This window comes from Myotis davidii, unplaced genomic scaffold, assembly GCF_000327345.1.
Source record: "Myotis davidii unplaced genomic scaffold, ASM32734v1 scaffold902, whole genome shotgun sequence".
NCBI classification, from domain to species: domain Eukaryota; kingdom Metazoa; phylum Chordata; class Mammalia; order Chiroptera; family Vespertilionidae; genus Myotis; species Myotis davidii.
In genome coordinates, this window is record NW_006293951.1 from 2707042 (window position 1) to 2722063 (window position 15022).

The window sequence follows — 15022 nt, forward strand, 5'->3', positions numbered from 1 at the left end:
AGGCCGAAGCTAAGTGAGCTTAAAGTCACGAACACTCTACTCAGAGCCCCAAAGTGCCCGTGACATTGAGTTTAGGGTACACTCATCAGAATTAGTATAGAAGTTGTTTATCACAGACAGAGATTCAATGTACACAAGGATCAAAAAGCAGAAAGATAAATCAAGGAAGAGCTATATTAATGATCACTTTTACAGCAATAATTTTAGACCTATCCCAATTTTTTAAAAGAAGGGAAATTAAATTTATAGAAATGCTAAACTAAGGTTAAACATCGAGATCAGCTTACTCTTTAAGGAGCTATGCCTTTTTCTAATGAACAGAAAGAATATACCTTTAGTATTACTTTACTTTGGTAAAAAGGTAACACACGCACACAGACACACAGCCCAGTAAAATGAAAGGCCCTTGGTTGCTGAGTAATCGAGATTTGGGGCAGCCATGGGTCCTGGATGCTGGGGTCCAACCCCAGCAGGTCCAGGGGTCCCCAAAGGTGTGGACGGAGTCGGCGAAGAAGGAATGACACAGAGACAGCGTTCAGTTGATCAGCAGCCCGGTCAGGTTCTTTAGCCAAGTTCTGGTCAGGATCTCCAGCGAAGTTCTGGCTAGGATCTCCAGCCAGGTTCTGCGTCCATGTTCTCTTACTAGGTTCTCCAGCCAAGTTCTCCAGCTTCTCCAGCCAGGTTCTGTCACCAGGTTCTAGTCGGGTTCTCTTGCCATGTTCTATCCAGGTTCTGTAGCCAGGTTCTGTCTCTAGGATCTTCAGCCAGGTTCCTCTCGCTAGGTTCTGTCTCTAGGTTCTGTGTCTAGGTTCTTCATCTAAGTTCTGTGTCCTGTTGTCTTGTAACATCTGTATTTATACCAGTTGATTCCAATCCTATCAATCTCTATTCCAAAGGTTAGGGCGTTTCTTATCTCCATTCCAGGGAGTAAAGATTATGTAGCTTAAGCATGATTGTTCGTAGTTAAAGTGATTAATTACCCACCTGGCACTTACTTAAGAGGTTTTATTCCCTCTCTAACTTCAGGGGAAAATCCCTACCTGGGGAAACAACCTTTCTCAGAGAGGTGACCTTGGTTAAAACACATAGTGCCAAGAAGGTGAGCAAACATATTAAGAACAGTATGCCATATGTGCCAGGTCCCTTGAAACAGTAAGGATGGACCGGCTCCCGGCACCTGCCCTCCACACAGAGGGGCAGATGAGGCCAGTCTGAGGGAGCAGGAGTGGAACAATCCTGGGTCAGGCTCCTGTGAGGCCAGATGGTCTTCCTGTCCTCAAGGCTTTAGGACAGTGGTTCTCAACCTTCCTAATGCCGCGACCCTTTAATACAGTTCCTCATGTTGTGGTGACCTCCAACCATAAAATTATTTTTGTTGCTACTTCATAACTGTAATTTTGCTACTGTTATGAATCGTAATGTAAATATCTGATATGCAGGATGTATTTTCATTGTTACAAATTGAACATACTTAAAGCATAGTGATTAATCACAAAAACAATATGTAATTATATATGTGTTTTCCGATAGTCTTAGGCGACCCCTGTGAAAGGGTCGTTCGACCCCCAAAGGGGTCACAACCCACAGGTTGAGAACCGCTGCTCTAGGAGATACCTTTTTATTGTTTTACTCATCTCTCTCTTATCTAAGTTAAAGGGGGATTCTTCTGTGCCTTCCAACAAAATGTTCTTTAAGATCACACATATTATCAAATTGTTTTCCAAAGAGTTATATCAATTTACATTGGCATCCAAAATATATAAGGATGCCAAATCCAAAATGTAAACATTCAAGAAATTTTTGCCAATGTAATAAGAGAATATTTATTTTGTATATTGATTGCCAGTTATAGAACACTTTTTTTCTCATGTATTAGTCATTTGTGTTTCTTCTTTTTTGAAATATCACATTCATGTTCTTTGACAATTGCTAAGTACCTAAGGCTTCTTAAAGGCAGTAACACAATTCTCCCTCTTCATCTCTTTGAATTTTTTCATTTCTATACCACTTCTGCTACTGCAATATTTATGTTTCATATATGTGTGAAACATATATATGTGTGTGTATACATATATACACACATATGTGTAAATATAGCGTAGGTTAATGCAATAGTTTTCTAATTAAAGAAAACTGAACATAAAAGCTAAGAATATAGAATTGAAGCCAGAATGGATCAGGGTATTTATTCCAGTTCATTTAATTATTAGTGAACTTGAAAATATTATGTATCTCATAACCAGAGTTTTATTTGTTCAGTTAGGATAAATTCCACTTATTTCAGGTGTTTGTTAGAAACGAAATGAGATAATAAAGGTACTTTGCATTGTCTGACACATAGAAAACACTGCAAGTTTACATAGCAATTACAGTAGTTGTACTATAAGTGCATTAAAACGTACTCAAATTGAACCACAGACCCTTTGCAGATATAGAAAACAGATGTACAAGAGAGCTCACAAAAACAGGTGTGAAAGTTTAAGTTGTTCAGGCAGCTTGACCCCAATGCTCAGTGCCCTGCAGTAGGAATGAGGAGGGGTCATGAACCTGCTGTTCCCTTATATTTCATACAGCATGATCCCTAAATGAAAACACAGAGATTATTTCATCTCACGCTCAAGCAAAGCAGCAGCAATTCCTTCCAACCCTGGGAAGACACCCACTGGGTTGGACTTAATGAGAGAGTTGATTCCCATAGCTATGGCTTTCTAAGGGACTGCTCAAGAACTTTTGGACTCTATGCAGATTTTACTTTATGTGCGGCTTTAGAATCTAAATATCAAGAATAAACTATGACTTAGCTGTATTGTGGTGGTGATGATAGAAGAAACATTCTTTCCTGCTATGGATGAAGAGGAAGGGGAAGACGATGAAGTTGAAAAGAGGAATTCAGCCTGCCTTGGATAATCCCTCCAATGTTTGCATTACTTAAACTACCAGTTGTCTTTTTAGACCCCCAAACTGAAGATCTATTCTTTGAATGTTTAAAACTAGTGTAAGATTCCTCATTCTTTACAGGATATAATAAAAACATTGATGCAAATCGAGATCTCCACTCTCAAATCCCGCCCTATCTTACCTCAAATTCTGCATTCAGATACTAGCACTTCCCAGGCCCATCATGCTGACTTGCTTGTGCCGCCTAGGAGGAGAGGCCATCTTTCCTGCTTCTGTCCCCTGCCCCCCTCCTCCACCGTGACACCAATGACAGGAATGCAATTGATTGGTCAACAGATTGTTACCTGAGCACTGTGAGCACTGACCAAGTCTAATGTTCTTTATCTAGAATCTAGCAAGGGCAGAGGGACATACAAAAAAGTTCTTTTGAAGGTAACGAATATGTTTATGGCATAGATTGTGATGATGGCTTTGCAAGTGTATATTTATCTCCCAAACTCATAAAGTTGTATCCCTTAAATATGTACAGCTTTTTGTATATCAGTCATACCTCAATAAAGTGCTTTTTAAAAAAAAAGTTTGTTGAATAAATGAACGTAATCAATGAGAGAGTGAATGGGAGAGATCAAAGAAAAAATTATCCTGCACAGGGAAGGTGAATAGTTCTCTGGGCTTCCCCTGCCAACAGTAGCAAATACTTTAACATCCACGGGATTATTATTGATGCCTCTTACAGAACATCACAACTATCCCCATCATCTCTAGCACTAAGTGGGTTTCTGAATATTAACTCCTTAAATACCGATAATAACCCTGTAAGTTCTAACAATGCGGGAAACTGGTTTAGAGAAGTTAAGTAACTTGCCTACACTCCTCCAGGTGGCCAGTACATGAGGGAGGGGCTAACTCTAGGTCTGCTTGTGCTCTTCACCACTGTGCCAGCCCATTTAACTCTGATTTTTGAAAAAGAATATATATTCAGGATCAAGTGCTGAAAGAAGAGACAACATGTGCTGTGGTGTTGCAGCACTAACTGAACACAGAATGAACCAGATGACAGGCTTTCCTCAATTTCCACTTGAATAAAGTGGAGATAACCACACACCCCCTACTCCTGGATTCTAATTATTTGTGTCTCAGCTTATCTGAGACCCCCCCCAGATGAGCATTTTCTGATGACCCACTCTAAAGTTTGCTACCCGAAAATCCCTCTGTAACACACATGGTGTTTGTCTTCATATACTTACCACTATTTGAAATTACACTGTTCACTTATTTGTGTATTATGTCTCCCTTCTTTATTACGTAAGTTTCACTAAAGCCTGTGAATAAAATATGACTTAGCTTTGAAATATTATGTATCCATTGTGTTCTGTGTCCTATCCTCTGACACTGGCAAAGAATAAAATGTTAAATAAATATTTGATGAATGAATGCAAGGTCAACAACTGGTAATAATAACACAGCCAAAGAAAGAAGGTCTCCAGAGGTGGCAGGGTGGCCCAAGGTGCTTCCAAATTAGAGCAGGTGGGTGGGGTGAGGGGAGCAGAGGGCAGGGAGGCGGGGTAAGCAAGCACAGGTTGTCTATCCATCAATCACTGTCCACAGAAGAGGGCGTATTAACCCACAATAGGAATGTACAATGCAGGTGACAAGCGTGCCCTAGAGTGGAACTGTATTTGTCCTTCAGGCTGTCCTTCCTTTGTGCTCCACCCCACCTGCTCTGGGCTCCACAATCACCAAGCAGCATTGTGATCATCCTTTTACTTCTATAAATATGGATGTATAGGAGAGAACCTCAAACTAAAAAGCACAAACATCTAGTTGGTTTGGCAGTTAAAGTTTTTTTTTTAAGCATAGGCATCTTTAATGAGAAAGAGATCTGTTTCTTATGACCTTGGTTATTGAGAGGATCATCTTTCAAAGCTGTTCTCCCTCTGGGCAGACTGAAAATCACATCTGTGTGACTTTCAGGTGACACCTTAGGGGTCCACTCCTCATAAGGGTAGAAACGTAGGAAGGCAGTTGATCTTGCCCCCGTCTTTGCATTTAACACACACTACTCAACATTAGCTGTTTCTGCAATGCACGTTTGGTGACCCTGGGCAAGTTGCTTAATCTTTATGGGTCTCAGATTCTTCTCTGTAAAACGAGAGAGCTAAAAATGAGATGATCCTGACAGATCTTTAAATTATAGGAGACTACACCTCTAGCGATGTATAACAGAAATCCAAAAAATCCAATAGAGTCTATCTGTTTGCCTTCTGGGAATATATCTTGTCACATGATTTCATTAATCTGAATTCAGCACAAGAAAATTGGTGGGGGGAAAAGAAGTAAAAAGGATTTAAACAGACAAGAAGGAAGAAGGGAAGGAAACAACTGTTATAGTAACTCAACACATTTGTTACCAAATAAGTAGCCCCATAGAGTGGGGGTTATGCACAAAATATGGAACTTTTCTCAGAATAATGTATTGCCAGATACCCTCCCTCAACTCTATCAAGCCATTCCTGGGCTTCAAGTGGTGGCAAATGAGTGAGAAAGGATAAGTGCATATACCAAACTGTTCCAAGGAGCTGCAGCTGCCTACATAGACCGATTTACTGCCAATTTATAGGAAGTTTGCCTTTTTGATTTACAGAAAGCATAGGAGCAGTTACAAAAACAGAAGAGGAAGCATCTCAGAAGAAAACTGCTGCTGAAAATCAAATATATGGCACATTCATACAGAGAGAAATCCTGTAAAATGCAGCAACCCCCTGTGAGCCACAGCTGTTTTGGGTGAGTTTACACTGTTCATATGCACACTTTATATACAGGCTTCACATCCTATAGTTCTCGCTCTAATAGAGAGAGAACTTTTTAATTTACTGATTTGAAAGAGAAACATCAATTTGTTGTTCCACTTATTTATGCATTCATTGGTTGTTTCTTGTATGTGCCCTAACCAGAGATCGAACCTGTAACCTTGACGCATTGGGACAACACTCTAACCAACTAAGCTACCTGGCAGGACCCTGTAGTTCTATATTTAACGCAGCCATACAAAATAATATGAATGCACAAAATTAATTCATTCTAAATATTTCTTGAACCCATGGCAATACAGAATTGTGGGAGAGGGCAGTTTTCAGTATCTCTCTTTTTTTTAAATATATTTTTATTTTAGAGAGGAAGGGAGAGGAAGAGATAGAAACATCAATGATGAGAGGGAACCACTGATCGGCTGCCTCCTGCACATTGGACCAAGCCTGCAACCCAGGCACGTGCCCCCTGACCGGAATGGAACCTGGGACCCTTGGGTCCACAGGCTGATGCTCTGTCCACTGAGCCAAACCAGTCAGGGCAATATATCTCTTTTTAAATGTCATGTAGAATGAAAACAGCTTCAACACCAGAGACATGTGAACATAGCAGCATCCGTAGATTCCTCTTCCCTTCAAATCCCTGAAAAGTCCATCTGTGAGACTTCAAGGTGACATTGACTAATCTGCTCCCCATAAGGGTAACAATGCAGGAAGTCAGTTGACCTTACCTCGTACCTTTGCATTCAACATGCAATACCCAACATTATCTGTTTCTACAATGCAAGTTTTGTGACCCTGGACAAGTTGCTTAATCATTATGGGCCTCAGATTCTTGTCTGTAAAATGAGTTAAAAATGAGATGATCCTGAGAGCACAGACAGCTCATGGGCCAAATGGACCACGATGACCAAAGATGGTTAACTTCAAAAAAATGGATTATAAATCTGTACCCCAAAAGCAAATAGAGAGACTCAATTTAGAGGTTAGACAGAAGGTGGCAATAATAGGAGAGAAATGTAAGCTCTAACAGCTGTTTATTAACTCTGTAGTCTACTTGTCCAATTCTAAGTCAAGCCAGGCAGCATTCCAGCATCATGTGTCAAGGAAGCAGAAAAACCTGACTATTTGCGCTGACCTAGTGGTGGATTGATTTGCTAGCTGCTCAGACTGTTATAAATTTGAGTCACTCCAAGCACTTTATTCAGAGTTTCTGATTTGTCATCTATATAACACTTGTAAAATAAATAACTTTGAATAGGGGTCGCTTTACATGTTTACAAACACTACTGGAAACTTGTCATTTAGTGACATCTTCAAGTGGGACTGGAGGACTGAAAAGCATCGAGCCATCACAGAGTCTGAAAAGCTGGAAGAAGTCTCAGAACTCACGGAAATCAAGCACCTTTCCCCACCCTCACAGACAAGGACAGCGAGAGCCAGAAAGTCACCCTTCAGAGCAGCCCCGAGAACTCAGTATATTTTAAATGTGTTACCACAAGACTGTGGACACAGGGTAGTGGGTCTTACCACTGACAATGAGTGTGAATAGAAGCGAAATCTCACCATGGGCAATAAAAAAAAACACACCAGGTCCAAAAGCCACATCCCTCCCAGTGAACTACAGGTCGCACGGCCGTGCAGCCCTCACCCTCGGCAACACTGGCTGGGGTCGCAGGCCCTCCAGGGACTGTCCCTGCTGCCCACTCCTCTTCATAATTCCAGGAAGTATAACCCTAAGTTCCTGTCCGTGGCTATGGAACAAAGTTTTTTCTCTAACGTATCTTGAACGCCTTATGGTTTGATTTGTTTAATTACTCCGAAAACTCAGTCAAGGAACATAAGAAATATGCTTAAAAGTGCCTGCCCATATCCATAAACCATCGGGATCAAATGACAAACACCCACTTAAAAATACACAATTAAACTTCAATTCAGTAACAACAAAAATAGTAAGAAAACTCACAGACACTAGAGAACTTGAAAAGTGACAGATTTACACAGCCCAACTCAACTGCTTAAGTAACTACAACCCAGGCACACGAATGCTCTCACACTTCACACCCATTCAATCGCAGGCTTTTCCAGGTTTGCTTTCACATTATCTTATTTCCTTCCGAAACTTAGATTGCTTATGAATGACTGGCATTTGTGGCTGAAAATTTCATCTCAACAATACCAGATTAGCTTAAAAGTTTTTACAGATGCTAAGAAAAATTCCAGCCAGACATGCATCTATTATTATTGAAAAAATACGCTCTTTTTAGAGCTAGCAGCTTCCTAATCAAATTTTGCATATTTAAAAAACTTAAAATAGTAGTAACAATAATAATATAGAGGTCAATAAACACAAAAGGTAAGAATTTTAAAGTCAGCCACAATTCATATCAAGAACCCACAACTGACAATCCTGAAAAGCTGTTCTTGAAGTAAGAACATGAGTCCTTGACCAATACAAGGTTATCTAATTGTATACTTATCATTTAAAAAAACAAAATTAAACAAGGAGGGTCTGTTAGCAATGACCTTGTCTAGCCCTCTGAGCAGCCAGTGATGCGAGTGTCCAAGATGACAGCTGAACAGCACCATTAGCATGACTACAGCTGCATAAGCAAAGCCTGTCCTTGCAACCCTTCCTATAGCAAATAAAAATGGCAGACCCAGCCGGGCTCACAGCGCCCTGGCGCTGTGGTTTAAAGGATCGGAAAACTTACACAAAAGAAGTACCCAGGGTACAGACAGCACTCTTTTTGTTTTCCACTTTTATATGTGAGGGCACAGTCTTAGGGAAGGAGACACAATGCTGCCTTGCAAAGGACATAGAAGTCCCTTGTTTGAGCGACCAACCTCTTAGCCACCCAGAAAAATGTCAGTCATCCATCTGTGAGCACCCAAATCTCCTTCTACTGCTCACAATATGCATCACACATTTCCAGGGGCTGTTGAAACAGAAAAAAAACAACAAAGGAGGCCCTTGAAATAGAAGCAGATCTTCCTAGCTTTGCCCCTTCCTGTCTTAGTGTGCCTGCAAGCCTGCCCGCCCTGAAAAGCACTGTCACATTGTTTCCACATGCTCCGGCCCTTGAAACTTGTGCAAAAGCATTGCACAATGAAAGTGCATAAGCATCACATTTCAAAACATGACCTAATGATGGTAGGTCAGTCTGATGGGCCAGAATAATCATTAATTAAACCATAACCTACAAATGTCCCTGACCTGAGACATTTTCTTATTTGAAGAATAGACACTGAACACGTGGCCATGGGAGTATTTCAAAGAGAATATCGGTATCATTCGTTCTGAGAAACTAAGAAAAATGACAGTCTTTTTGCCACTTTCGGAGGACATAAAACAATTTCACAGGCACACACAAAAAAATTGTAAAAGATGAAAGAATAATTCTTTCATTTTTCCAACGTTAACATGTCATTGTACAGGAGCTGCTTAAAACCAATACAACAGAAGTGTGTAATGCTGGCAATTTCTTCCAGAAGAGCTTATAGCTCCCTTTGCTTGGACCGCATGGACATAATGCCCAACACCAAATGTGGTACAAACTGAATACCCAGTACGGTGGTTACTTACCTTATAAAAGCCGAATTTATTCCTCTTGGTTAGAAGTCACAAACGGTGGAAGCAGAACACCCTTCATTTGTTTTTCCAGCGAGCCAAATCTAGCCTCCCATTAACCCAATCCATTGCAGATAATTTCACAGGGCACGCACTCCCCTGCTTCCCCCAGTTCCCAGCCCAGCAAGGATAATCACATTCTGGGGGGGAGTGAACAGATGGTGGATTCCATGGTAACCAGCCCTCCTAAGGCGATTGGTAGAAGTGTGTGACTACTGCTTATTGGGTAACAATCGCTGTCTTTGTGCTCCAGCCTTGCAAATCCTAAAGGACGGAACATATAGCCCCACTCACATGCGCAGGGCTTGCCCAGCAGGTGTCTGGCTATTTAAACAAGGCAATGCCGGCCAATTAAAAGCTTTCCAGCGACTCTATCTTTGGTGCTACAAAGTCCTGCCACTTCAGAGAGTGCTGCCTGCTCCTTCGAGGAGAAAGGTCACAAGAAGCTTAACTGGACGCACAGAAAACAGAACTTGAGAGTTAACTTGAGAATTTATGGTAAAGCATTCTAGAAATCTGAGGTGCATCAGCACGTCATTTTCGGATTTGCAATCCACAGCAAAAGTGAAACCGGTTTTGTATTAAGAAAAGATTTTTTAAGCAAAAATAATTTCAAAATTGCAAAACTATAGTATATTAGTCTGAAGACACAAGTTTCCAAAAGCAATTGTTTTATGAATCATGTAATAATTATTTTAAATACTTGTAGTATAAATTCATGTTTACTGTGTGGATGCGGTGGTGGCAGGCTATTCAGTTTTAAATTTTCATCAGAGCCCTACTCAAAATCTCTGGTTATTACGTTCGTTCTACTGGGTTTTAATTTTTTTCTGTATCCATGAAGGTTAAATGCTGATAATGTCCTTTGAAGAGCAAAACGGCTGGAAACCAAATAGACCAAAGTCAATCATTAGGGATATTGCACAAACCTAAAACAGATAAGCTCCTGGCACTCAAAAAATCTATCAAGCCTGGCCCACGTGGCTCAGCTGGTTGGGTGTGGTCCATGCACTGAAGGGTTGCCAGTTCGATTCCAGGTCAGGGCACTTGCCTGTGTGGCTGGCTCAGTCCTTGGTAGGAGAGGCCTGCAGGAGGCAGCCAATCAATATTTCCTCTCACATCGATGTTTCTCTCTCTCCTTTCCCTTCCTCTCTCTCAAAATCATTATTTTTAAATCTATTAAAAATAAAGTTTTAAAAGGGCAAGGGGAGGAATAATTGGAACAAGCCTAAAGCAAGAACAAAACAAAAGTGGTAAGCTGTGATTAGACTTTTAGGTATTAATTGCCTCCTTACTTTACAGCTACCCCTTATCTTAAATTTAGGATTTCTTTTTTTTGGCATGCCCAGAAATGAGACTCAAATATTGAAAGAAAAAAGACAAAATTATTATTCACAGGTGATATAAGTCTATTCCTAGGGGGAAAAAAATCAAAGAAATCAAGTAGGATATTAATTATAGTACTAGAAGTTTAATAAGTAGTCAAATATGTCAATGTATAGTAATTCCTTTATAAGAGCAAAACCATCAAAATACCAATGAAAAGTGCCGGAAGGGGGAGTTTACTGACAATGCCAACAAAAAGTAATGACACTTGGGAAAAATATTACCAACAAATGTGTGTGATGTACGTGGAGAAAAAGAATGAATGTTTATTGGGAAAATAAAGTGAAAACCAAATGGAGAGACATAATGTGATACTAGATACAAAGATCCATTTTAATGATGCCAAGTCTTCCCAAAAGACTTCTAGTTTTCTAGAAAATATATTATATATATTAAATACATATATGGTGGGCAAAAGCAAGATTCCAGTTGTGAATACTCAAAACAGTTTATTCTTATATTATATATTTATTTATTATTGCATTATTTCCCATACAAACAATAGTAAACCTACTTTTGCCTCACCCTGTGTGTGTGTGTGTGTGTGTGTGTGTGTGTAGTCTTCTAATAAAATTTCCAACATACAATTTTACAAAGTGATTGAAGTTTATTTGGATTTTTTAAAAATATATTTTATTGATTTTTTACAGAGAGGAAAGGAGAGGGATAGAGAGTTAGAAACATCAATGAGAGAGAAACATCAATCAGCTGCCTCCTGCACACCCCCTACTGGGGATATGCCCACAACTAAGGTACATGTCCTTGACCAGAATCGAACCTGGGACCCTTCAGTCCACAGGCTGACGCTCTATCCACTGAGCCAAACCGGTGAGGGCTATTTGGATTTTTTAAAGATGAAGATCCCAACAAAAATTCTATGAAGGGAGTAATAGCTAAAATAACTAACCAAATTTTAAAAACATGTTATAAATGCCACAAATATACAGATACATCCCAAACTTACAATTTGGGGACAAACCAGACTCCTACCTCTAACTACCTATTGAACATCTCTACCTAGCTATTTAATAACTATCTCAAACATACCATATTTCAAAACGCAGCTCCTGGTTTTCTCCCCAAACCTGCTCCTCCTACATCCTTTCCTATTTTAGGAATGGCAACTCCACCCTTCCAATCACTCAGGCTAAACGCCTAGGAACCCATCCTTGACTCCTCTCTTTCTGACACCTCACATCCAGCTCAGGTTGTGGGTTATTCCAATCTGGCCACTTCTTACCACCTCCATCACTCTCAGCTTGGTTAGGCCACCCCATCTCTCGCCTGGATTCTTTAATAACTTCTTAATTAAACTTTGTTTCCAACTCGCCCCCTACAGACTGTAAAACCTAAGCAGATGATGCCATTTCTCTCTCCAAAACCAACTGCCCCACTGCACTAGGAATAAAAGCTCTGTTCTGTATGATGGCTTAAAGAGCCCTTCATAACTTGCTCCTTACCCCATTTCTCACTAACCCATCTCCTATGACCCTCACCTGCCTTCCCCAAGCTCTCCAGGCAGAGTGAGACATTTTGTCCTTCAATCTGCCCTTTTGCAGTAATTTGGACAGTGATGTCATGTACCACAGGACAGGAGTGACCTGTACACATCTCCCTCCCCGGACTGCGAGTCTCTCAAGGCCAGGACTGTGCCATTCTGAGTCCTGTATTCCCAATACCAAGCAAAGATCCTGGCACATAGTGAGCACTTATCGAATCTGCTGACTGAGTAACAGTCTGCTGCAGAAGCTTTTTTCCAAGCACAAATTCAGAGGCAACCTAAGAATCTAATCACAGATAAATAGTTAAGCAAATAAGAATGCATACAACTTGATGGAGTATCATGCAGCTATTAAAAATATGGTCATAAAGACTATATGACAAAAGGGAAATATTGATGGCATATCACTAACAATGTACTGAGTCCCTAGTATGTGCTAGGCACTATAATAAGAACTTGACAAATATTTTATTGAAATTTCACAGGAACTATGATGTAGGTATTAGTATCCTCATTTTTTAGCTGTGAAAATTGAGATTCAGAAATTAAGCTCTGCCCTGCAACTCATCACTGAGACTACTAGAACCTCTCATCTGAGGCTAAAACTTAGGTCTAAGTCATTATGCTATACCACCTCCTAGAAATTGGGGGGAAAACACACAACTAAGTAACTTACTATGAACAACTACATAATAAGGAAAAGATTCTTAGGAACAAAAGCCTAGACTTACCCACCTCAAAACTTTAAGAACAATCGTGAAAAAGAAATATTGGTGACATTTTTCTTTCCTGTTTTCCAAAATTTTTAATGTCATAAATAATAATTTCCTAAAATTATTATGTATTCCTCCTACACATATTTTTCAATGTTCACTTCACTGTGTTCTTGGGCGCATCTGCTAACTAGCAAGACACCATAAAAATACTAAAAAGAAGTTGGCTTGCAGTTTCTAGAAAATTGATTCTGTGGGAATTACTCAGAAAGGAAAACAGTGGCAGGTCTAAGAAAGGCAAGTAAGTGCCCTCTTCAGCTCCAAGTTCACCTCTGAGTGCTCCAACACGGACTCCACAACAGTACTTCAAGCCACACTGCCCAGGACCTCACAATTGCCCCCCCCACACACACATATAAGCTGTAGGGCACATGACAAAGAGCCAACAGTCCCCATAAAGGTTCTCGAGATAAAAAGGTATTGAGAAAGCAGGGAAGCCCGATAATTTATCTTCTTCAAATATTGGGCAGGCAGCGGCGTTGCCTGGAATCTGCTGGAGCAACCATTGTGCCAGCTAAGCAGTGATCAAATGACCTTGGGACTGTTGTTCTCCCTCCCCTCACTATTGAATATGCCCAGTTTCATGGGCCCTTGCTCAGCCTCTTTTCTCTGGTAAAAAGCTTACACAGAAGATACACTAAGTCAGAGGTTCTCAGACTTATTTGAAATTATGGAGGCCTCAGCATCTCAGTAACTTTTTCATGGTTCCCTAAGTCAAGAAAATACCTAAGTGCTCCATTTATTAAGTATTTCATATAAAAAATTTAGTAACTATTTTTGTCCTAGCAACTTAGCATCATTTTAAAATATCATGAAATAAGTGCAAGAAAATTTAATTTTTTTATTCCATTCTTTAATCACTGATACCTCTTATTAATAAGATGTGGGTGCCTATTGGGCCCTGCACAGCCTCTCACACCATAGGGCAGCAATTTTCAACCAATGTGCTGCAAGAATTTTTAAAACATGCAATGCCTGACTTTTAGTCAGGGGCACTGACCTCTTTTCCCTTAGATTGTCAAATGACAACAGCCAACAAACAATAGCTGTTGGGTGTGAATGAATCAAAATTATACCAAAAAAATTTATTTTGTCAGATTGGCAAAAAATATATATTTTTCTTGTGCCACAGAATTGTAGTAATTAGTTTATGTGTGCCATGAGATGAAAAGGGTTGAAAATTGCTGCCATAGGATCATATTAAACATCGTCATGCTCATTTCTTGCTCCACATTGGTTTTCACCAGGTACTTGCTTGTTATCACTATAACCTGCTAAAACTTCAGCTCTGCAAAACTATGGTGTCATTGAAAGAAATACAATCTAATATTAAAACTGTGAACCACCATTTCCATAGTATTCGGTAGATGTCTGTTTCCCTTGAACTTTTTAAATACCCTGCAGCTGGCACCCTGTGAACAGACAGCGGGGTCCCAGACCACCTAGGCACATGTTTTGGGAATGATGTTTTTAAGCCCTTAGCTTTTGTGAAGCCCAATAATACAAAGACTAACTAGAAATTCAGAAACCTAAAATGGTTCCTGTAAGGACAGAAAAAAGGGGCTTTCTTTTTCCTTGCTGTGGCTTTCCATAATTTATAAGAAGCACCCAGTAATTAAACTCCAAGATTATTAGCTTCTCTGATTCAAACAGCCCCTCTATTCAAGCTGCAAGACAAGAAAAACTACTCTCAAGGCTACATTCTTGCATCTTCCTCCTCCTTGCTGTTTTAACTACTCAGGGATAATTCACACCAAAGAGTCTCTAGTTCAGTGGTTCTCAACCTTCCTAATGCCACGACCCTTTAATACAGTTCCTCATGTTGTGGTAACCCCCAATTTCACTGTTACAAGTTGAACATAATTAAAGCATAGTGATTAATCACAAAAACAATATGTAATTATATATGTGTTTTCCGATGGTCTTAGGCGACCCCTGTGAACAGGTTGAGAACCGCTGCTCTAGTTAGTAGAAATTCTCTGCCCCACTCCTCCTCTTCAGCCTTTTTTGAACTCTTCATAACTTT

The 15022-nt window shown here is 40.0% G+C and overlaps 2 protein-coding genes across 2 annotated transcripts in view; one reads left to right on the forward strand and one right to left on the reverse strand.

Moving 5' to 3' along the window:
* The window catches only part of FGD4 (FYVE, RhoGEF and PH domain containing 4), a 152485-nt gene extending 142665 nt beyond the window's left edge, over window positions 1–9820 (reverse strand). Inside the window, exon 1 of the mRNA XM_015566609.1 lies at window positions 9292–9820. The gene's annotated coding sequence lies outside the window, so the exon portion shown is untranslated. The remainder of the gene's footprint in view (window positions 1–9291) is intronic.
* The window catches only part of DENND5B (DENN/MADD domain containing 5B), an 831092-nt gene that overhangs the window by 4784 nt on the left and 811286 nt on the right, over window positions 1–15022 (forward strand). The gene's annotated exons all lie outside the window — the stretch shown is intronic.